Below are 23,695 nucleotides of genomic sequence, written 5' to 3'. Positions count from 1 at the left end.
AAATATTTTGGATATATGCCTAGGAGTGGTATAGCTGGATCTTGAGGAAGCACTATCCCTAGTTTTCTGAGAAAGCACCAGATTGATTTCCAAAGTGGTTGTACAAATTTACATTCCCACCAGCAATGGAGGAGGGTTCCCCTTTCTCTACAACCTCTCCAGCATATGATATCACTTGAGTTTTTTATCTTAGCCATGGGTATAAGGTGAAATCTCAGGGTTGTTTTGATTTGCATCTCTCTGATGGCTAAGGACATTGAGAATCTCTTTAAGTGCTCTCTGCCATTCTATATTCCTCTACAGAGAATTGTCTGTTCAGCTCCATACCCCATTTTTTTTAATTGGATTGCTTTATTTGTTGCTTTTAAACTTCTTTAGTTCTTTATATATTCTGGATATCAGCCCTCTGTCAGATATAGGATAGGTGAAGATCCTTTCCCAGTCTGTAGGCTGTTGTTTTGTTCTGACGACAGTGTCTAACATACTACAATATTCAGTGTTTATTTGAAAGCTTTTAACATCATATGTTTCCAGAAACAGGAAAGTGAAAGGAAAATTAAAAGCACGCAACCAGGACATGCAGCAATGCAGTAATGAAGAGGAATCACGGATGGCTTTCCAGTAGGAGATGAAGGTGTGGTGTCTGTGTGCTCATATGTCCCAGGCACTATCCTTTCAGTTCTGCAATGCTGGTGCCAATATGTGAAATCTTTAGTATCATTTTTTTTTTGTTTACTCTTTCCTCAAAAAAAAAAAAAGAATTATATCCCATGCTATGTCACCCATATAAAGCAACATTTAAAAGTTCATGTCTATATTCCTCTCTGCAACTGTGAAGATAATTTGAAAGATAGGCATTTTCTTTTAAAGTGAAATGGAAAAATTCAAACAAAAGTTGTTTGGATTTATTAGTGTGAGGTGAAGCACAAGTTTTTTAGATTAAATTTTAAATTTTTTATATTAGTTACAGTTTATTTGCTTTGTGTTCCACTTGTAGCTCCCTCCTTCATTCTCTCCCAACCATACCCTCTCTCCTCCCTGCCCCTCTCTAAGTCCACTGATAGGGGAGGTCCTCCTCCCCTTCAAACTGACCCTAGCTTATCAGGTCTCCTCAGAACTGGCTGCAAAGCCCTCCTCTGTGGCCTGGCAAGGCTGCTCCTCCTTGGGGGGTTGGGGGGTGGGTAGTGTTAAAGACCCAGCCATTGAGTTCCTGTCAGAAACAGCCCCTGTTCCCCTTACTAGGGAACCCACTTGGATACTGAGCTGCCATGGGCTACATCTGAGCAGGGGTTCTAAGTTATATCCATACATGGTCCTTGGTTGGAGATCCCTGTGCCCAGTTAAAGATCAACAAATCAAGCAATCCAATTAAAAAATAGGATACGGAGCTAAACAGAGAAGTCTCTGTAGAAGAACAAGCTTAACACATTGAAACCTTTGCTGCCTCCATCATCCCGCCAGCTCAGCAAACCTTTCTTTGTGTGGTTTTAGTCCTTCTTTTTTCATTTTTTAAAATGTATTACAATTTATTCACTTTGTATCCCAGCTCTAGCCCCCTCCCAATCCTACCCATCATCCCTCTTCTCCTCCAATTCCCCTCCCCAAGTCCACTGATAGGGGAGGTCCTCCTCCCCTTCCATCTGACCCTAGCCTATCAGATCTCATCAGAACTGGCTGTATTATCTTCCTCTGTGGTCTGGTAAGGCTCCTCCCCCCTTAGGGGGAGTTGATCAAAGAGTCAGCCACTGAATTCATGTCAGAGACAGTCCCTGTTCCCATTATGATGGAACCCACTGGGAGACTGAGCTGCCATGGGCTACATTTGTGCAAGGGTTCTAGGTTATCTCTATTCATAGTCTTTATTTGTAATATCAGTCTCAGAAAAGACACCTTGGCCTAGCATTTTTGGTTCTGTTTGTTCTCCTGTCCCCTCCAGGTCTTTCATCTCCCTCTTCTTTCATAATGTTCCCTGCACTCTGCCTAAATTTTGGCTGAGTCACAGCATCTGCTTTAATACCCTGCTGGACAGAGTCTTTTAGAGGTCTTCTGTGGTAGGCTTCTGTCCTGTTCCCTGTTTTCTCCCTCTTCCAATGTCTCTCCCATTTGCCTTTCTGAATGAGGATTGAGCATCTTACCCAGGGTCCTCTATCTCTCAGCAGACATTTTAAGTTGGAGATATAGTAGCATACACCCAATAAACCAGCGGTAAGTTAAGATTATACCAGGCTTTCATAAAACTCTTGTAGATGAGAATCCCAGTTTCCCTAAGGGGATTTAGGCTAAAGGATGCAGCTGGGCAACCCTCTTCTGTCTCAATCTGAAGCTAACATAAAGTTTTCTGCAACAGAACCCTAACTTCTATTTTCTCATTTGGGACCAATGTCTTTTTGGGTACTTTACTTACATGACACCATTGTTTCTAGTTTAACTTTAACTTTTTAATCCATATTAGACTTGTCCCCTCTGAGATAGATGTCCATTGAACCTGTGTCAGAAATTATCAAAACTTTATTTTTTTTTCAGTTACTTCTATGTTCCTATCCACTGTCTTGTGCCTTGAGCTTTTCAGCAGTAGTTTGGTGAATGTTCATTTTAGTTCCCTCCCACTTGGTGTCCAGGGACTTAGCATGCTTGTCTATCAGTTCCCATTCTATCTCAGCTTCATAACAGGCTCCGGCTTTGTCTCGAAGCTTTCTGTCTTCACCCACTGAGTTCTTTTGTGGGCACTAATATCGGCATCATTGCCACAAAGCTTATGTTAAGTATTTGTAATATTCAAGACATGATACTCTGCCCTCAGACCAATGCAGATACACCAATAGTTATGCCAACTTGTATTGAGCTAAGACAAATTTGTCTTAGGTAGGTAGAAGGAAGTAAAAGTGTTCAGGATGAGAAAAGCATGCTGGCACTGTGAGGATCAGGGACTCCTAACCCTTAAAAATTCTGTCCTCATTGCTATCTTGTCACATGATCTCATCACTCAGTTGTCACCCTGAGCTCCACTCACCTAGAACACAGAGCACACACACACACACATCAATCTGGAGGGCTTTCCATCAAATGGCTTTCCATCCCTCTAGCCTCTCCTCACTTGCATTTCACAAGATTCCCTGGTGCTACCCACATCCTGAAAAAGGCCATGGACACTGCTATTTTTGATTCTGAGCAGGAAAGAGTCCTTTCTGTTTATTTTTGTAAGATTTCATTCAGTAAGTAAATGACCCTTTAATAGTGTTTAGATTTCTTTCCTTTAAAAAATTCATCTCATTCTTACCTTCTTATAAACTCTAGATTGTCACACCACACTATGGTCCCATCACACAGAGCAGATGGCCCCTTGTAGCAGTCTGTGCGCTTTCTTGCCCTGACACATGTCAGTTCATATTTGAGTTTGCCATGCTGCTTGGGTGAGAGCAGTGCTACATTCCGAAGATTGCTAAGTTCGAGTGGCCACACAGCAGTGTGCTGGTATATTTTGCGGAACCTTAGAGTGAACATATGCAAATACATCTATACATTTCAAGTGCACACACATATGCTGGTATCACACTCATGCACACACATACAGGACACACAAACAATCACATATACATATGTACCTCACATGCACACACACACCATTTTACACAGCTTTCACATAAAAACCCATCATATAAACATGTATGTTATATTCACACACCATCACACACTTGCTGTTATACACACACACACACACACACACACACACACACTTTTCCAAAAACCTCAAGTTGTATTTGTTACCAGTTTTTACATTTCATCTACTGTGATTACTATTTCAAGAAACATAGTTTTAATGTTTTTTCTTTCTGCCTGGCATGTATGATCCTTCATTATTTTGAATTTTCTCAGTTTATAGACAAATAAAACTAGCTATTCTAAAAGTCAATTGATACTATATTTCTGTAACTAATAATGTAAAATAAAAGCAGGTAGGCTAAAATTACTAAAATGCCCGAGTTTAGAGCAGATTTTATATTTTCTGCTCATATTTGCTACAACCATCCATTAGTTGGGTTCCCTGGGAACAATCTTGTTTGCTATTTTCTTACAAAAGAGCACAAGGGTGGGGGGGTCTTTTTCTTCCTTCTGATCCTAGTCTGTTAGGTCTCATCAGGAGTGGCTGCATTGTCTTCCTCTGTGGCCTGGTAAAACTGCTCAGGGGCAGGTGATCAAAGAGCAGGCCAATCAGTTCATGTCAGAAGCAGTCCCTGTTCCCATTACTATGGAACCCACTTGGACACTGAAATCCATGGGCTACATCTGTGCAGGGGTTCTAGGTTATCTCCATGCATGGTACTTGGTTGGAGTATGAGTCTCAGGAAAGACCCCTGTGCTCAAATTTTTTGGTTCTGTTGCTCTCCTTGTGGACCTCCTGTCCTCTCCAGATCTTACTATTATTTCCCACTTCTTTCATAAGATTCCCTGCATTCTGCCCAAAGTTTGGTCATAGTCTCAGCATCTGCTTTGATAGTCTGCAGGGCAGAGCCTTTCAGAGGCCCTCTGTGGGAGGCTCCTATCAGTGGACTGGGGAGGGGCATGTGTGGAGAAGGGGGAGGAAGGGAGGGATTGGGAGGGGAGGAGGGAGGGAGGGAACTAGAGGGGAGATACAAAGTAAATAAAGTATAATTAAAAATAAAATTAAATTTAAAAAAGAGGTTAAAGTGTACTGTGAAGATGTATCTGTAACTTGGGGATGGTATCCATAATTCCTTTTTAGGACGTCAGTTCTCAGGCTGGGCTTTCCACTTGTCTGTTGACCAAGCGCTCTAAATGCTCAAAGGACTATTCCAAACCCTTTCCCCACCCTTGGAACCTGCTGACTCCTGTGCTTTCTGTGCGCAGATCACATCTTGTGAGAGTCCCTTCCTTCCATTTACCTTAGACTAAAATATTGAGATAAGGAAAGTAGTAGAAATCAGGTCTGGCTTTAGCTTCCTTACCCCCTCCCACTGCACCCCTTCCCTGTCTTCTCTTCCCATCGCTTCCCCTTCTGTGTGGTACAGGAAAACAAATGGTGTGAGCACACGCAGTAAGCAACTATGAAAGGAGACTTTTGCTGAGTTACAAAGCCACTGACACAGAACAGTAAGATGGGGTACCACAGCCCATTTGTAGATTAACAAGAAAGACAATTGAAGTGGTCAATCCCCAGACATAGTTGAAATATTTAAACTGTTACACTAGCAAAGGCCTGCATTTGTATCTTTCTGCTTCTTTAAGTTCTACAGTGGATTCTAGCACTTAAAAATGATGCAAGAATTAAACCTTGTAACAGTTTTCAAGGTAGTTAATAAACTGTTTTATGTCCTTGTTATGTAAAAAACAAAAACAAAACAAAAGAGCACAAGGAAGCCTGAGGATTGATTAGCAGTAAAACAAAATGAAAAGAAAAAAAAAAGCCATGTAGGTAAGAAACTGTTAAATTGGCTATATGTACCATAAACCTCAGAAAATAAACAGTCTAACACTAGGGGCCCAGACCACACAAACAGGAAGCACATACTGTGACTTTACCAGTTCAGTCTTCTGCTGGCAATTGCTGTGCACCAAGGCCCCTGGAGCAGGCAGGGAGGGTAGGAAATATACCTTCCTTTTCTTTCTGTCTTCTGATGTTAAATATAATCTTGCTTTTTTTTTTTTACAAGAGATTCAAATCTTATGACTCAGGGTGTCTGTTTTCTTGACTCTCATGAAAGGTTGTGAAGAGCAGAAAGAGAGAAATTTTTCATCTGAGCACAGAACACATCTGACAGCCTCCTGAGCTGCACCTCTGTCCCCGCAGTGCAACTCTGAGGCCTGGCTGAGGTTTCCCAACGTGTTTTCACCCTGAGGGGAACATGCTCAGGAAAAGAAAACAAATGGACAGGGAGAACAGAGGTGGGAAACTTTGCATTGGGAAAGGGAAAGGTCAGAAGAAAATGCTAACTCTTTGTGAAGAATTGACATTCTAACCGGAAATAAATTCACTTTCTTCTCTGATGGCACCATGCCCTCTCCATGGGCACCTATGGATAATAAGGGGTTTTGAAGCATTGGGAGAACTTTCTTAGACATAGCAGTTATTTTTGTGTCACACGTTGTGTAAAATGTTCATGTATCAATGATGTGTAATTCAGAGAGTAAATGTGCTTTAAGACATGACCAACAATTTTTTTTAAATCCACATAAATAAAGTTTGATGGAGAAAAATATTATAAAATTTAAATATTTAAAGTACGAGGTGTTCCATTGTATAAAAATACCACAATTTCTGTACCCATTCCACCGTTGATGGACATCTGGGTTGTTTCCAGGTTCTGGCTATTACAAATAGAGCTGCTATAAACATGGTTGAGCAAGTGTCCTTTTTGTGTACTTGAACAAACTTTGGGTATATACCTAGCAGTGGTATAGCTGGGTCTGGAGGAAGCACTATTCCTATTTGTCTTAGAAAGCGCCAGATAGCTTTCCAGAGTGGTTGTACCAGTTTACATTCCCACCAGCAGTGGAGGAGGGTTCCCCTTTCTCCACAACCTCTCCAGCATGTGTTATTGCTTGAGTTTTTCATCTTGGCCATTCTGTTGGGTGTAAGGTGATATCTCAGGGTCGTTTTGATTTGCATTTCCCTGATGGCTAATGAGGATGAGCATTTCTTTAAGTGTTTTTCTGCCATTCGATATTCCTCTGTCCAGAATTCTCTGTTTAGCTCTGTTCCCCATTTTTTAATTGGATTACTTGGATTGCTGCTTTTCAGCTTCTTTAGTTCTTTGTATATACTGGATATTAGTCCTCTGTCAGATAAAGGGTTAGTGAAGATTCTTTCCCAATCTGTAGGCAGTCGTTTTGTTTTGATGACGGTATCCTTTGCTTTACAGAAACTTTTCAGTTTCATAAGGTCCCATTTATTGATTGTTGTTCTTAGAGCCTGTGCTGTTGGTGTTCTGTTCAGGAAGTTGTCTCCTGTGCCAATGAGTTCTAGGCTGTTCCCCACTTTTTTTTCCAATTGATTTAGGGTATCTGGTTTTATGTTGAGGTCCTTGATCCACTTTGACTTTAGTTTTGTGCCAATGAGTTCTAGGCTGTTCCCCACTTTTTTTTCCAATTGATTTAGGGTATCTGGTTTTATGTTGAGGTCCTTGATCCACTTTGACTTTAGTTTTGTGCAGGGTGATAAATATGGATCTATTTTCATTTTTCTGCATGTAGACATCCAGTTGGTCCAGCACCATTTGTTGAAGATGCTGTCTTTTTTCCATTGAATGGATTTGGCTTCTTTGTCAAATATCGAGTATTCATAGGTGTGTGGATTTATTTCTGGGTCTTCTATGCGGTTCCATTGATCCTCCTTTCTGTTTCTATGCCAATATCATGCAGTTTTTATTACTGTTGCCCTGTAGTACAGCTTGAGATCAGGAATGGAGATACCTCCAGATGATCTGTTGTTGTACAGGATCGTTTTGGACAGCAATCAAAAAGGAAGAAATCATGAAATTTGCAGGCAAATGGTGGGATCTAGAAAAGATCATTCTGAGTGAAATATCCCAGAAGGAGAAAGACAAACATGGGATAGACTCACTTATATAGACCTATAAGATCTGATAAACATAATGAAATCTATACACCTATAAACGATAATCAATTGAGTGGACATGGGGTGAGATGATCAATCCTCGTTTAGAAAGACAGATGGGATGTGCATTGAACGTATGACAGGAGTCTACTGAGCGCATCTGAAAGACTCTAACTAGCAGTGTTTTCAAAACAAAGACTCGTGACCAAACCTTTGGCAGAGTACAGGGAATCATAAGAAAGAAGGGGAGTTAGTCTGATGGGGAAAGGATAGGAGCTCCACAAGGACCAAATATATCTGGGCACAGGGTCTTTTCTGAGACTGACATTCAACCAAGGACCATGTATGGATATAACCTAGAACCACTCAGATGTAGCCTGTGGTAGCTCAGTAACCAATTGGTTTCCCAAAGTGAGGGGAACAAGGACTATTTCTAACAGGAACTCAAGGACTGGCTCTTTGGTCTCCCCCCCCCCCGAAGGGAGGAGCAGTCCTGTTAGGCCACAGAGGAGGGCTTTGCAGCCAGTCCTGAAGATACCTGATAAAACAGGATCAGATGAATGGGGAGGAGGTCCCCCCTATCAGTGGACTTGGAAAGGGGCACGGTGGAGATAAGGGAGGGAGGGAGGGCCTGGGAGGGAATGAGGGATCGGGACACGGCTGGGATACAGAGTTAATAAAATGTAACTGATAAAAAAATAAAAAAAATAAAGTACGAGGTGAATTTTAATGTTAAAAATATATTAACAAAATGCAATGTATGAGCTAAAATATTGAAAAATAAGTTCAAGCGACTAATTCTCACTAATCTCTAATGGATTTTAATGAGCCTTTTTTTTTTTTTTAAGATCACACTACCTTTTAGCTAAGTCTCCTATCTGGGTTTGTTTGTTTGTTTTGTTTTGAGAGGGGGTTTCTCTGTGTAGCCCTGGCTGTCTTGGAGTGTCTTCTGTAGACGAGAGTGGCCTTGAACTCACAGAAATCTCACTGTCTCTGCCTCCCAAGCTACGGGATCACCAGCAGGCACCACCATCACCCAGTTGCTCTGCCTCGTTTCTATGAGATTCCTTTTCTCTAAGTGAAAACTTATCCTAATTATAAAGATTGAGGCAAATCTTCAAAACTTCACACACTTACTGAGAACAAGGAAAGAGAGACACAAAACCACTCTCTGGTTTGGTAATTCTCCCCAAACTGTTAACTTAGAAGTCATAATTTTTAAATTAAAAGAGTCATACCAGTCCATCAGTGTCTCCCCTGTAGCATACCGTCACATATATATGGGATGTGTCGACGTTCATCAGAAGAATTCCCATATTAAGGTGGAAAGCGACTGAGACCATTGAGCAGACAAACATGCTGCTCACCCAAAGTGGCCATCTTGGAACTAGCTACAGCACTGACTCTCCACATACACAAGAGCTGTAGTGACCATGGGGGAAAATGGCTGCATTCACTGTCAACACGAATCTTTCAGGTGAGACAAAAGGCAGTACATCCCATTACGCACCTAGAAGTTCTTACTGATACACTTAACTACATTATATATATATTTTTTCCCTTAAAGACAACCTTTGATCTAGAACTCATAGTAGCATTCTTGGTCTCAGGACCTGGCTTAATGCAGTCAGGAAGCATAAGAATAGCGTAACCATGAGAAAGCCGAAGTAATGTGGGGGGAGTGGAAAAAAGAACACACATATAGTCTCATCCTGTTGCCCACTTACTCCTAATGCATCCCAAAGGGAGAGCAGTCCATCGGTGGGGATTTTCCCATTGCCAACCTCACAGTGAGACTGAGCACACTCATGAAGGCATGGTAATTACCATATTTTTAAACAGTAAATGTTCTAATTGACTCTATCCAACTTTTTCTTCAAGAAAGATTTTTCATTATCAACTATTGGACATTATGGGCCATGCAGTACGTTCTTTGGTATGATGAAAAAGGATTCAGTGGTCCAAATTTGTTCAGCATCTTCTATTCTGTACCTTTTACAGTGCTCAGATTTTTAAAATCTATTCCTGGTCATGAATCTATAGTAAGACTGTGTCAGGATCCACACCTGCCTTTTGATAGCTCTGACTGCCAGCCCAAATTGCCAGTTATATGAAAAGCCTTGCCTGCTCAATTTTCCCCATAGTTGTTTGCAATCCCCACCTCTTTCACTGGAAAATATAACACTATTTTATGAACATTTTCCTTTGTCATATGCAAGAGAAATATGTTGAGATTCAGCGCATATAAGCTTTGCTGTAGCTACTTCCAAGATAGAGACCGTGGGTAAGAAGGATATTTGTTAAATGATCTCATTCCCTTTCCTCTCTTGAATGGAAGTTCTTCTGATGAGCATTGACTCATATTACTGTGACAGATTTTATAAGACCCCATGATCTGTGGTCCATTTAAGAATCTAAAGAATATAACAATTTTTCTACTACCCTTTGGTCTGATTGCAAGGCTCATCAACTGATTATTGACTACCAGGCCAAAAACAAATATAAGGACCACTGGCAATAGGGTTTGATTTCCTGATATTCAATCTGATTTGCTTTTTAAAATTTTTTCTTCTTTCTGAGTGGTATCTTCCCAAATAAGATAGTCAAGTGTTCCATTTTTATGAAAGTATCTGTGTCAGCAGATCTGTCAAACAAATGTTAAGAAGAAATGACAATTCCAAGACCTACCAACCAATTAGCTAATTGCTAATTATATTTTGAAAAAAAGTGTTGAGTTATATAAGACTAAGGGTATTGTTTTTGCTAGCCTAGTGATTATCTTGACGGACAGATGAGAGAGAAAGATTAGTGAATGTGTGTTTCTGTTTTCCATTAGCTTTTCTCTGCCTCTCCCCTTGCAGATGGAATAAGAGATGAAGCATTTACAGTCAAGCCTGGCATGTATCATCCCCTTAGAAGCTTACATGCTGTTTTATAAATGAGGAATTGAAGGATAGGGATAACATAACAGTTACTTCATGCAGAAGCTTAGAAATATGAGCATTCATTCTGAGCTTTTCTCAGGACTGGGCACTGCTTGGGGCTGTTTCCTGCAATGTGATTATTTAATGTCCTTACAGGTGAGCTGATGAACTATTGAAGCATTTAAGACATAGACTTCCGACTGTAAGACTAAAATGAGAGTAGAGGGACTCCATCGTTGGCCACCTGTGTTGTCGTTAGAAGGTTGTACAACTGTCAACAGCATCCTCCATGCTGGAATGTTGCTGGTTTGATTATGTATACATACCCACAACTGTTTAGAGTTCATGGTCTTGTCATGCCTAGAAGATATTATTTCACCTAGTCCTCCAAGACGTCGGTTCCTATAACCTTTCTATACTCTTGTCTGTGTGGGTCCTTGAGAGTTGGGAGGAGGGGGTATGATACAGATGTTCCATTTGTGGTTGAACATTTCACAGATATTTATTTATGCACTATGACCAGTTGTGATTTTTCTAGTTAAGCATTAGCCACTGCGCAAAAAAAACACATCTCTGATAAAATCTGGGGGATGCACTAACCTGTGGATTAGACATACGGATTTGGAGAATCACTTAACTCTTATGTCCGTTCGGTAAAATAATAGGTGGTTTATGCTTGTGACCTCTGCGCTCTCCAGTGACAGGATCTTGGCCAAAGTAATAGTATAGGAACACACCTCTCCTGTAGAGGAGGCCTTAAATTCAATCATGGAGTAGCTGGTTACCTCTGTAATGTTCATGTCACTGTTTCACTTGCCCACAGGCATATCTTACCACCCTGCCTCTACCCTACATCCCAGCCTTTCTGTCAACTTCAAATTCCATTTCATTATCACCCGTTATTTACCCTTTACCCTCTCTGTCACTTGTGTTCTAATAGTCTCCCTCCTCTAAGATATTTTTTTTCCCTTTTCCATCACTGACTTCCTTTTCTCCTGAGTTCTAACAGGTATTTAAGACAAAAACACCAATATGAAGATCCAGTGCTAGGATCCATATGTAAGTGAGAACATGCAGAATTGGTCTTTCTGGGTGTGGGTACTCAGCCTACTGTTTTCCAATTCTACCCATTTACCTACAGATTTCATAATATTCATTCACGGCTTCTGGGGGAGAGATAGCCTGTTTTCTTTAAATATCTTGTCACTGGTAGATCAACCATGCCGTGTGGATGGTGCCACACCCATGAGTATCTGGGCAGCATAAGTCAGACTAAGAGATTTATAAAAAGAAAAAGAGTACACAAAGAAAGGATGGAGTAGTTGGATGAGAACAGGGCATGAATACATCAAAATATTGTGTGTAGGTATGAAATTCTCAAAGAATTACTAACAAATTTTTTAAGTTACTTACTACTTCTCTGCATCATTTTCCTCAGTTATAGAATAAGACTTGTCTGTATCTATTTCATTCATATTATCATCCATATTTTCATCTTATCATTCGTATTGATACAGTATAGATATCATATGCCCAACACAAACATTGTTTAACTGATTGAGCTATATAGCATTTATCGAAAATACAATACTGACAAATTCTAAAGCCATGTTAAAACTGCTCCTAACCACCCACAAACACTAATCACAGTTTGCAAACCTCTGTTGTAGCTCTTGGTACATTTTGGCTAAATCAATAACTTTAAGTGAGTTTGTTCTCAGATGCGTAAGTTGCACACAGGCCTCAAGGTAATGCCCGTGGTTTGTGTTGTAAGCAATATGCCAACGGTGTCTAATACAGTGCTGAACTGAATAACACAGATGCTCACAGCATCTTTGTCCAACCTTAATATTCCACAGCTAAAGAAGGAAAGATGAGGAAAGCTAAGTGACAGGAAAGCTAAGGGACACTTAATGTCTACCACAGAAAATGTTAAGAAACCAAAGTTGTGACATGTTAGCCAGTCTCAGTGCTGATATCTGCATCTATTTCATTCACAGAATGAAATGTGAGGATGGTGTGAGGGTAGTGAAGCTACACAGAATCCCACACTCAGAAGGGCACTTTTTCTTTAAATAACTCAAGGGTTGCTTTATTGAGATTCCTAATATTTTAAAATTTGTTTTCAATCTGTGTCTGCGTGTGTTTTGCTTGCATACGTGTGTAGTGTGTATCCTGTCTGGTGTCAACATGCCTGTCTTGTGTCAGCAGAGGTCAGAGCAGCACATCTTATCCCATGCAACTGGACTTAGAGATAGTTTTGAGCTACTATGTGGCCTCCCTATGAGATAGAGATCAGAGATAGAGAACTGATTCAACAAAACCCAAGAGCTTGTGCATCTGTCTCGTTCTTCTACATTGTGCTCTTTACTGAATTACAATCACCACAAAGTCTGAATTCCTTAAACATCTGATAAATTTATCCTGAAGTGTGACAGGGATGACCTGGGCTTTTGCTTGACCATTGGTCCTAGTATTAATTTATTATTTTGGGGGGTTCATATCATAAGGGCACTCATGCTTTTAAGATGTGAAAATATCAAAATGGATCAGAATGGAGAGATGCTGGGGTACCAAGTACTGACTCTAGAATCATCACTCTATGGCAGAAATGGACATTTGAGGCAACTCATTGTGTATAAAGCCTCCTTTAAAGCCAGCATTTCAGTCAGCCTTCTGCAACTGTGATGAATACTGTTAAGCTGACTTCCAAAGAGAAAATGTTACCTTGATTCACAGTTGTGGAGTTTTGAGGTCCATTGATTTTTAAGCCTCTGGCAACACAGCACATCATGCTCTGGAGACTGAGTTAAAGCAAAGACGCTCACACAGAGATAAGAAAGTGAAGGTCCTGCTGTCCTCTTTAAGAACACACCTAAAATAAGCAGAATGCCTCCCACCTCTTACAGTTTCCAGAACCTCGCAATGGTACCAGGCTGGGAGGACTTTACTAGCATAGGTCATGTGAGAAGTTTCACAACCATACTGCAGCATTCAGGGTTATCTCTCGGGAAGTTTAGGGTACCAGTTTCTCTTCCCGGAGCTTAGAAGAGTCTGTGTGTATTTGGTTGACTTAGTGGGAGGCAGCATTCAGATATCGGAAGCCTGGGCACTCTCTTAACTCTCTAAAATACCAGTGATGTTTTATGGAAGGAGATGCATGGAAAACAGAATAGAATTACATGGGAGGTTTAGAGGCTAAGGCAATGGCTGAAAGATGCTCCAAGTTTTATGTACAAAAACGATATTATTTATGATCAAAACCCTGTGATTTCAAGTGTGGCCTCAGGTGTCTGATGAAAGCAATCATGCTGTCAATTCACTGTGGAGCCAGAACTGCTAATGTAATTCAAGAGCAATACAACTGTCACTCAGCCCAACTTTCCCCTGCCAATTCCCTCAAGATGAATGCTGTTATCGTTCGAAGATCTGACAGGAGGGAGCTGAAGCCTTTCCTCCCTGTTTCTGTAGAATAGGCCTAAACCTAACAGTGCATTGATATGGAGGGATTTTTCCCAAGGCAAAATTCTCAAATCTTGTTTAAAAGCTTGCTTTATACAATTGCACAGTGCCCAAGACCACCTACATAATTTGCACGACCACCTGTGTAATTTGCAGGGGACAATGCAAAGAAAAATATAATTCTTATTTAAAACATCTCTGTGTTCACCTTTGACTACACTGCTATTATTTTCATCTTACCTACTTCTGTATCTGACCCCCTCTCTTCAAGACTTACAGAGAACCTTACCCCCATGTTGTGTTCTGCCTTGGGTGGGAAATATACCACCACAGACTTGTGTGTTTGAACACTCACTTCCTCACCTGGGGAAGTTTTGGAGTTTCTGGAGCCTTTCAGACATTAGCCATGCTGGCAAGCATCAGGCTATAGGGCAGATTTATGGGTCATTCTCTACTTGAGTTCCACTGAAATTTCTGCTTCCTAGTAGCCTGCTGTGTCATATACCCACCCACTTTAAGATCCCACCTCTGCAAAACTGGTGTGCCTTCCTCTACCAATTATGAACTGTCCCCCATGAACCATGAATCTGAATAAATAGCCCCCTCCTCGGACTTTTACCAGTAGATATTTTGTAACAGTAGCCATAAAAACAAGAAAAGTAACTAGTAAGACCTCTAGGCTTTACCTAGAAATCAGGTAGATGCTTCAAAAGACACTTCTCTGTCACATATACCCTGTGTTTCTGTGAAGCATAAACCTGAGCCTTACTCTCTAAATGGAATCTGAGCTTACTAAATGTTTAAAACACACAGATGAGTAGAGAAATAGACATTGTAGATGATAAAATCTTACTTTGAGCTCTATGCGGGTGAGACCATAGCTACTTGCAGACAGGGCCTCGAGCTTTTGGGAGCAGCACAGGGAGGATTATATATGCCAAGGAGAAATGAAATATCTCATTTTATGGTTTCATAAGATGTTTCAGCTTATGAATGTTCTCGGTTTTATATGCTGCAAAGCACACAGCTTTACTGATGGCCCCCTCCAAAGACATGACTGTAAAATGTCTGTGTGGCTCAGACAGTCTCTGTGGGGGCAAGTGTCTTGCTCCTAGGATGAAGTGGTATGTATTACTTTTATGTATGCCATAAAAATAAATCCCAGAGCCTCATGAGCTCAGAATATACCAGGTCAACTCACACAAAGGCTCCAGCAGACAGAGTCTTTGTGTCTGCAGTACTTTCTCTGCTGATGTGTGTTTCAAGGAGTTATCAATAGGACTTTAATTAATTTTCTATCATCCTCCCAGTCTCACTTTTTAACTATCTTCTTTTTATATTGAAAAAAGTAACAGTAATTACTTCCAAAACTTTCTACCAATAAAACCAATATCATTTTTTTAAGTTAGAGGTATCTTACTGAGTGATAACAGTTGTTTAGAGCAAACATACTCTTTCACATTTCAGTCAGTCTAATTTTCTTCCAGATCTTTCCTAAAGGATTAATTATACCAAATACAGCCCATTTGCAAGTTTAATCCATCAGCTTTTTCCTCTTAGTACAATGATGGTAAAAATGATGAAAAAATATAATATATTTTTTACATTGCTTCACATTGAAGGGTTATATGAAACATACTTCTAGGCTTTGAATATCAAATTCCAATGACTCAAGGTAAAAGGAAATTATAGTTAGTGAAAATATGGTGGCTGTACCATACATTCCTGTTACCACTAAAACAATAGTTGTATATGGAGGGCCAGGAGTCTTCTTGATAGGCCTCCCTTCCCAGAACAGGATCATTACAGAACGCAGCAGCACAGCTTAGAACATGTTTTCTGTCTTACCCTTTTATGCCTCCTTTATTCACTGAAATGTCACTTGTTAAGATTTAGGCATACAGTGCAGTGTTTAGTCATAAGTGAATGCCTATATTATACCCTTCACCAAGGCTCAAGGACCATTTTGCATAAGATGAGGCAGAAAGATGATTGGGGAGAACCAGAATGAAACACTGTCTTCTGGACATAAAAAAGATTGTTGCTTTCATGAACTCTCAGTGACTGTCGTTGGCCATACAAGACCTACTAAAGATCGAACCAGTCAAATTTATAACACAGAAAGAAAGAAGATCATGAGCCCCAACTCCTCAATGAAGAAGCTGTGGACAGCTAATGGCTTCTAGAGAGACACAGTCCTGGTAGGTGGAACAAACCTACCAGATGGCCCCACACCCATGAATATATGGGCAGCACAAAGTGGACTCAGTAGGTTATTTTCAAAATTATTTTAAAGCAGGCACAAAGTTACATGCACCCTAACAAGCTTTGTCAGGTACATGGATGATTCAGTCATTTGCATGTGTATTGATAACTGAAAGGGTTAGACTAACTTTGTAACCTGTATGTCTTCTAAAGCTTTGAGTTTTAGTTTCATGTTAAGCTAAAGCCTCTTAGTATCTTTCCAGAGAATGGAGAAATGTGACCCTATCTGTGGGGACAGATATTAAAAAGGGGGGCAAGCAAGCAATGACCTTCACTCAGCAAAAAGAATGACCAGACCCTTGTCTTAAAGATTGTGTTTCTTAGCAACGAACCCAGACGGCCTCAATCCTCCTTCTGAGTAGCTCCTGACCTCCAGCCAAAGGATGAGCTAACCACCCCCACCTTCAATTGCAGCTGCATCCACACTTAGCAGGACTGGCCAAGCTTGAGCACCTAAGACTAACCAATCATCTTACTTTATAGCTTCCTCATCCAATCCTAAATTGCCAAGACTGCAACTTCAAATCTCCCGCAATCTTTCTTTTAAAAACCTAAAGGCCTTTGTCTCCCGGTGCCAGTCTTTGCTGACCAGCAGGGGTGACCCCGTTGTGCAATGGTTAATAAACCTCTTGCTTTTGCAACGAGTCTTGGTCTGGGGGAGTTTCTGGGAAGGGCGCGATTGAACTCCTGAGCTGTGAGACCCCAGGTCTTACAATGACTACCGATACATGGTAAATTGTTACACAGAAAACTTGATAAAACCCCACAAGGAGTTTGTGCCCGGCATAGCAGGATCATCTAACGAGCGCCTCACGGGGCTTCAGTGGACGTGCCACGGTCTGCATCCCAGGCTGTAGGCTCAGCTGGGAGAGGGCCAGCTTCGGAGCTTGGAGAGGACTTTCGTGGACCCTGTTTCCTGCCGTTTTAGGGAGGAGGGCTGTGACTCTTTCCTAGCGATTGACTTGGGGCTTCCATCACATCCCAGAGGTGTTATCACCCCCTTAGCACGTGAGTCCCTCAACATGGCCCTCCCTCTGTGGACCCAGCAAAGGAGAGCCTCCACAGTGAAGGTGCCAACAGGATGGAACCTTCCTGACTTGGTGTCATCACAGCCGTGTACACTGGCTCCTTTATTGTTGCTGTGGCAAAATACTCTGCCAAAAATCAAGTTGAGAAAGAAAAGGTTTATGTTTGTTTGTCTTACAGTTCCAAAAGGGAGTATCATGGTGGGAAGGCATGGTGGCAGGAAAGAAGGGCCCAGGCAGCTGTGCTGCCGTGACAGGCTTCCTAAGATACTGTAGGCCCGAGTTTCTGTTTCCTGGTAAAGTTCCCACAGTTGCTTAGGTCATGTTTTGTAAGACCTGGGGTCTCACAGCTCAGGAGTTCAATCGCGCCCTTCCCAGAAACTCCCCCAGACCAAGACTCGTTGCAAAAGCAAGAGGTTTATTAACCATTGTACAACGGGGTCACCCCTGCTGGTCAGCAAAGAGTGGCACCGGGAGACAAAGGCCTTTAGGTTTTTAAAAGAAAAATTGCGGGAAATTTGAAGTTTAAGTTTTGGCAATTTAGGATTGGATGAGGAAGCTATAAAGTAAGATGATTGGTTAGGCTTAGATGCTCAAGCTTGGCCAGTCCTGCCAAGTGTGGATGCAGCTGCAATTTAAGGTGGGGGTGGTTAGCTCATCCTTGAAGATTAGGGGCTGCGGACTCTTGGCTGGAGGTCAAAAGCTAATCAGAAGAAGTCTAGGTTCGTTGCTAAGAAACGCTGTCTCAAGGACAAGGGTGTGGTCCTTCTTTTGCTGAGTGAAGGTCATTACTTGCTTGCCCTTTTTTTATATCTGTCCTCACGGATAGGGTCACATTTCTTTACTCTCTGGAAAGGTACTAAGAGGCTTTAGCTTAACCTGGACCTAAAACTCAAAACTATAGGCTTTAGAAGACATATAGGTTACAAAGTTAGCCTAACCCTTTCAGTTTCTATTTCTCAGAACATGGAACTGTACAATAGCTCCATAACCTCCCTCAAAATGAGAAACAATAGTCTAGTCACTGCCTTGAAAAGTCCCCAAGCACTTGACCAAGAGCTGCACACTTTCTGTTAGCAACCTTTGTTACCTGGGCACACCTTGTTTCTTAGTCACTCCCTGAAGTCCCCCACCCCACCCCCTAGATCAGCACCAACCAGTTAGTTTAGGACAAACTTGCTTCAGCTAAATCGCACCAATCATGTAACGGAAAGTCCTGTTCCTTGCTTAAACCATAATAAAAACCCAGCTTTGCAGCTACTTGGGGCTCCTTTCCTAATTCACTGTGTTGGGCAGTGGGGAGCCCTAGCTTAAGCCCATAATAAAGGCTCTTTGTTCTTGCATAACTGCTTGGTCCCCTGGTAGTCTTTTGGGTCTTTATGATCTGGGAATAACAGGATCAGGAGGCAGGCTTGGCAGTCAGGAAACCTACTGATACATTATACTCCCATAAGGAAGAAGAGGGTGGAAAAACAGGAAGTAGGGCCAAGCTGTAAAACTTCAAGGCATGCCCAATGCCTTAACCGCTCTGCCTTCACACTCCCCCTCACAGTGGACTAGTTGAAGGGAACAGGGGGGAGGAAAGAGGGAGGGTGGGACTGGGAGGAGCTGAGGGAGGGGGCTTCAATCGGGATATGTAATTAATAAATTGTAAAAAAAACCATAAAATTAACAAAAAAGGATTGCAAATTAAAACGTGTGTGATATCATCACACACCTACTTAAAAAAAAAAACTTCAAAGTGACACTACTTCCTTTAGTAAATTGCCTCCTCCTAAAACCTCAACACCCTTCTGAAACACTGCTACCAGCTGCAACAAAATACTCAAATAGCCACCCTGGGGGGATATTTTCTCATGCAAACCACCACAGCTTCTTCACCTTTGCTGTCTTTGTTGGATGGACACCGACTGGAGGAAGCAGGCAGGTCGGAAGCCAGTCATGAGTCTGTCTACAACCGCTCAGTTGCTGCAGGGATTGTTCTGCAATACCTCTTTCATGGCTTGCTTTCTATTCATTGATTTGTTTCTTCCAGTCTTCTTGTCAATCATTTGGGACTCACTGGGAAACGTTTAGTTGTTCTTAATCTTTCCTATTGTTTTGTTGGCTCTCTTCCCTTGATTTTCTTTTTAAAGCTTTTATTCCGGATGCTAAAATGTGCATCCTTAATTATCATAGTCTACCTAGAAGAGTTAACTATTATACAAATGAGGCATGAATCACTTAACCCCACACATATATTTCTTGCTATCAGTAAGATATTTTCCTATATTATAAACTGCACATTTCATTGTTTCACATCAAAAAGCCAGAGTCTCTTACAGAAATTGTTAAATGTATTTTAGACTTTTATGTGCATGCGTTATTGTCTTTGGCTCTTTAGTCTTCTCTCAACATTAGGCTTCTAGAAACATTTCCTTCCAGATGAAAGAATTTGCTGTGGCACTTACTGTAGGGCACATCGAACGGAGACAAACTATTTCACGTCTTTACTGAAATGTTGTTTCCTTTATTCTCAGTTTTAGGGGATAATTTTACAGGCTCCACCATTCTAGTTGTATTTATTTTATAGCAAGTTAAAGCCTTGATTCCATTGTTTTCTGGGGTCTATTGTTCCTGAGGAGGAACATTTTTTTTTTCTGTTCCACTGAGTACATTTCCTTATTGTATCAGCTATTTTAAATGTGTTTCTTTTATCTCCAGTTTTCAGCAGCTCATGTGGCTAGCGTGACTGTGACTGTCTTTCTATTTATTCTGGTGGCTCTGTGTCTTGATGTATGTTGTCAATTTTGTATAATCCCTAGGCACTATCTTTTCAAATATTGCCTTTCTACTCTTCTTTTTCTCTTTTTCATTTTGGAACTCCCATTGCTCGTGGGTTAAACCGCTTGCTATTTTTACACAAATCTCATTGTGTGTTGTTTTTCAGTCCTCCATTTTGACTCATCCTGTTTCAGTCGGATAATTTGTTTTGTCCTTCTGTCCACTGATTGCACATACAGGATGCAATCTGTCTTTAAGTCCACTTATTGAATTTCATGCTTCATGATTTTTACAGTTTCAGTACTAGACATGAGAAGCCCTCAGTCAAAGAAAGCTGGAGGTTGGAGAGGCAGCCCTGCCAAGGGAAGAGCATGCCAATTGGCTGTCAGTGCCAAAAGATCAGCCCTTAAAACATACATGTAAGTAGCACTATATGTATCGAATAAGTTATACTTAAGAATATATATGTACTTACACACACACACACACACACAAATAAACACACACCTACACACACATGTAGTGTGTGTAATAGCAGTGAAGAAAGAAAGAGCATAGATTTGAAGGAGAATGGGGAATTGTTATATAGCAAGGATTGGAGGGAGGAGGAGGAAGGGAAGAGTGTTCTGATTAAATTATAATCTCAAAACATTTAGTATAAAAGGAGAATCAAATAATATGAAATAAAAAGAAATGTGTTTTCCCATGGCTATTTAGAACAACCTTACTATTAGTTATTTCTCTCTCCACCACCTCTTCTGCTATACTCTCCCATTCCTCTCCACACTTAAACCTCGATTCAACTTAACCTACAGGAGATCTTGCATCCCAAAAAACAAAGCTAAACCATTTTAGGTTTCAACAACAATAATGTGAGGGACTTTTAAGTTTAGTTTTTCAATTAATTTTTATTTAAACATTTTGCACACGCATATACTACATTTTAATCAGATCAACCTTGCCTCCGAATCTTCCCTAATTGCACCCATACTTTCCCTTCTCACCTCCATATATATAAAGACCTGAGTCAACATATAGCTTCTTGTATGTCCATAGGCATAGGACCCTGTGCTGGGCATGTCCAGGCTCTGAAGGGCCACATCACTGAAAACAATGAGTTCTCTTTCCCCTGGTACCCTTCAATTGTCAACATGTCCTCTGATGATCCTGGGATTTTGGTTAGGTCAGTCTTGCACAGGTCTTTTACATGGAAGTCACATATCTTGTGAGTTCATGTTAACAGTGGTCCTATTATGCCCAGAAAGCATCGCTCACTGCTGACATTAACTGCTTCTGGCTCTTAGTCTTTCTAGACCTTTTACCTTCAGAGGAGGATGTGATTCGAAAGCATAATTCGTTTACTTCATTAGAAGATCTTTTTAAAAAACAGCTCTGGGAGAGTGAGTGAGGCAACTTGTACAGTCTTTTTATGTGTATTATTCTTCAAATCAAGAAAGAGATATAAAAAGAAATACATGCCCAAGAACCATTCACTGAGGACTATCACAGATAAACCTATTAAGTAAAGACTAATGCTGTCCTATTCATTACACTGTTTCCCTGACTTTTGCCGTCATGCTAAGTTCAGAATGAGCATAACATTTTATACCGTGTCTATGTACATGTGACCCCTCCTTAAAAGAATCATTAATCTTGTGGGGACATTCCATCCTTCTGAAACACATTTTTTTTTTCCTGGGAAAGTTAGATTTAATTTGCGCTTTTCACTTTACAGTGCCTTTTGTCAAAGATCATAATTATCTGTAAGTTTGATAAACTTCTGTACCTAGAGGAAAAAAAAAACTAATGAATATGAAGAACCAAAATGGATAAACAGAATTGAAGCTGTTAAAAATCAATGAAAACGGCACGTGCCTTAGCCAGTCTTGCAGGGTTCCCCACTTCAAGCTTTCATTTGATCATAGTTACTAAGAGACAAAACAGTGGGTTGCTTTGGGACTTTTTCAGACCCCTTAGTCTTAGCTAGTTCTTCCTTCATTTTAAAAGATTATGAATAAACTGAACAGTGGCAGAACATTTGTTTTTCATGTGTGAGGTATAAGGTTTAATTTTCCCTCACTACAAGCAAATAACCCCCAAATAATTGAAAGAAAGGAAGGAAGGAAGGAAGGAAGAAAGGAAGGAAGGAAGAAAGAAAGAAGCCTCCTTTTAGAGACTGAAAGTGGTCAAATTGGAAAAAAAATTAATAAAGCAAGATGAATAGCAAATTCAAGTACATGGACACAGGCTGATTTTGACAGATTCATTTCAAAGTCTCCAGAGGAAAAAGTGCTATCTCGGACCGGGGTGGGGAGGAGGATAAATTCTCACTAGAAAACAGCAAAGTCGATAAACATTACAAGAAGCTGAATGTTTTCCTAATGGTCTGTATGTAAATCCTAATAAATTTGATGGGATGTAAGTATTTCTATCCGCATGTTTTGGCTGAGAAACTAATTTCAGAATATAAAAAGCAACTTAACCAAAGTTATACACTTGATAAGGGGTAGAGTCAGACCTACAAGAATTTTATGACTGTCAAATTTTATATCTTAACTCTTACTTCAATGATTTGCCAAGGTTCAACTGATTATTTTCCACAAGGATGCACAGTAACCTTTTTCTTCTTCTTTTTTTTTTAACGTCTAAATGATTCAATATTTGTTTTTGTATTTACATCTTTGTTGGCAGAAATAATTGAATTATGTGATACTACAGCTACAGGACCATTGGTGTTCTCCTTATAAATTTTATTCTTGAAGCAACATGATGCATCAGTTCAAAATTTTTCTCTATTCTGAAACGTAGAAGAAAAAAAGACCATTTTCAATTAATCCTAGCATCCCCTGTTCTCTTCTGATAAGATTGTAATGAAAATGTACCCCTCTATTCCACAGAAATTCTCCCAGGAACATCTATTCTACCAAAGACATCAAGAACATTCTGTTAAAAAAAATGCTTAGAGGAAAATTTGAAGTTCTAATAGAAAATGATGTAAGAACGTTTCAAAGAAAGACACATTCTGTTCTTCGTAATAAGAAGCAAACACCGAACTCCATACAACCTAACTATGTATCTAAGACTCATTTGTGTCTCTTGGCTGTCATGTTAACGAGACATTTAGCTGTCATGTTAACGAGACATTTAGCTTTCATGGACACTTAGATACCAAGCAGTATCTTTGGCTTCACGTTTATTTCCATCTCTGCATCCCTCTTTCTCTCTCACACACACTCATAGTATATTGTATGTGGAGAATTCTATAAAGGTTCCAGAGGTGTTTGGAACCCCAGGTTTATGTGATGATCTTGATATGGTCTGAAAGTCTCCATACTTAGTCTGCTGATGAAGAGACTCATTTATTGTCTGTCTTAAAATATTTTAAGATATGACATTTAATTTTTTTCTACCCACAAATAAGAAAATGTAATAACCACATACAAGTATTGTAGTTGTATGTAATAAAAAAAATAGAAATTTTGTTTTTTTAAGTTTATTTTCATATTGTAGCCCATTGCAGCTCAGTATCCAAGTGGGTTCTCTAGTAATGAGAAGAGGGACTGTCTCTGACATGAACTCAGTGGCAGGCTCTTTGATCATCTCCCCCTGAGGAGAGAACAGACTTACCAGGCCACAGAGGAGGACAATGCAGCCAGTTCTGATGAGATCTGATAAGCTAGGGT

The sequence above is a fragment of the Meriones unguiculatus genome, chromosome 15 (genome assembly GCF_030254825.1).
Source record: "Meriones unguiculatus strain TT.TT164.6M chromosome 15, Bangor_MerUng_6.1, whole genome shotgun sequence".
Lineage (NCBI taxonomy): Eukaryota > Metazoa > Chordata > Mammalia > Rodentia > Muridae > Meriones > Meriones unguiculatus.
This window is presented reverse-complemented; position numbering follows the sequence as displayed.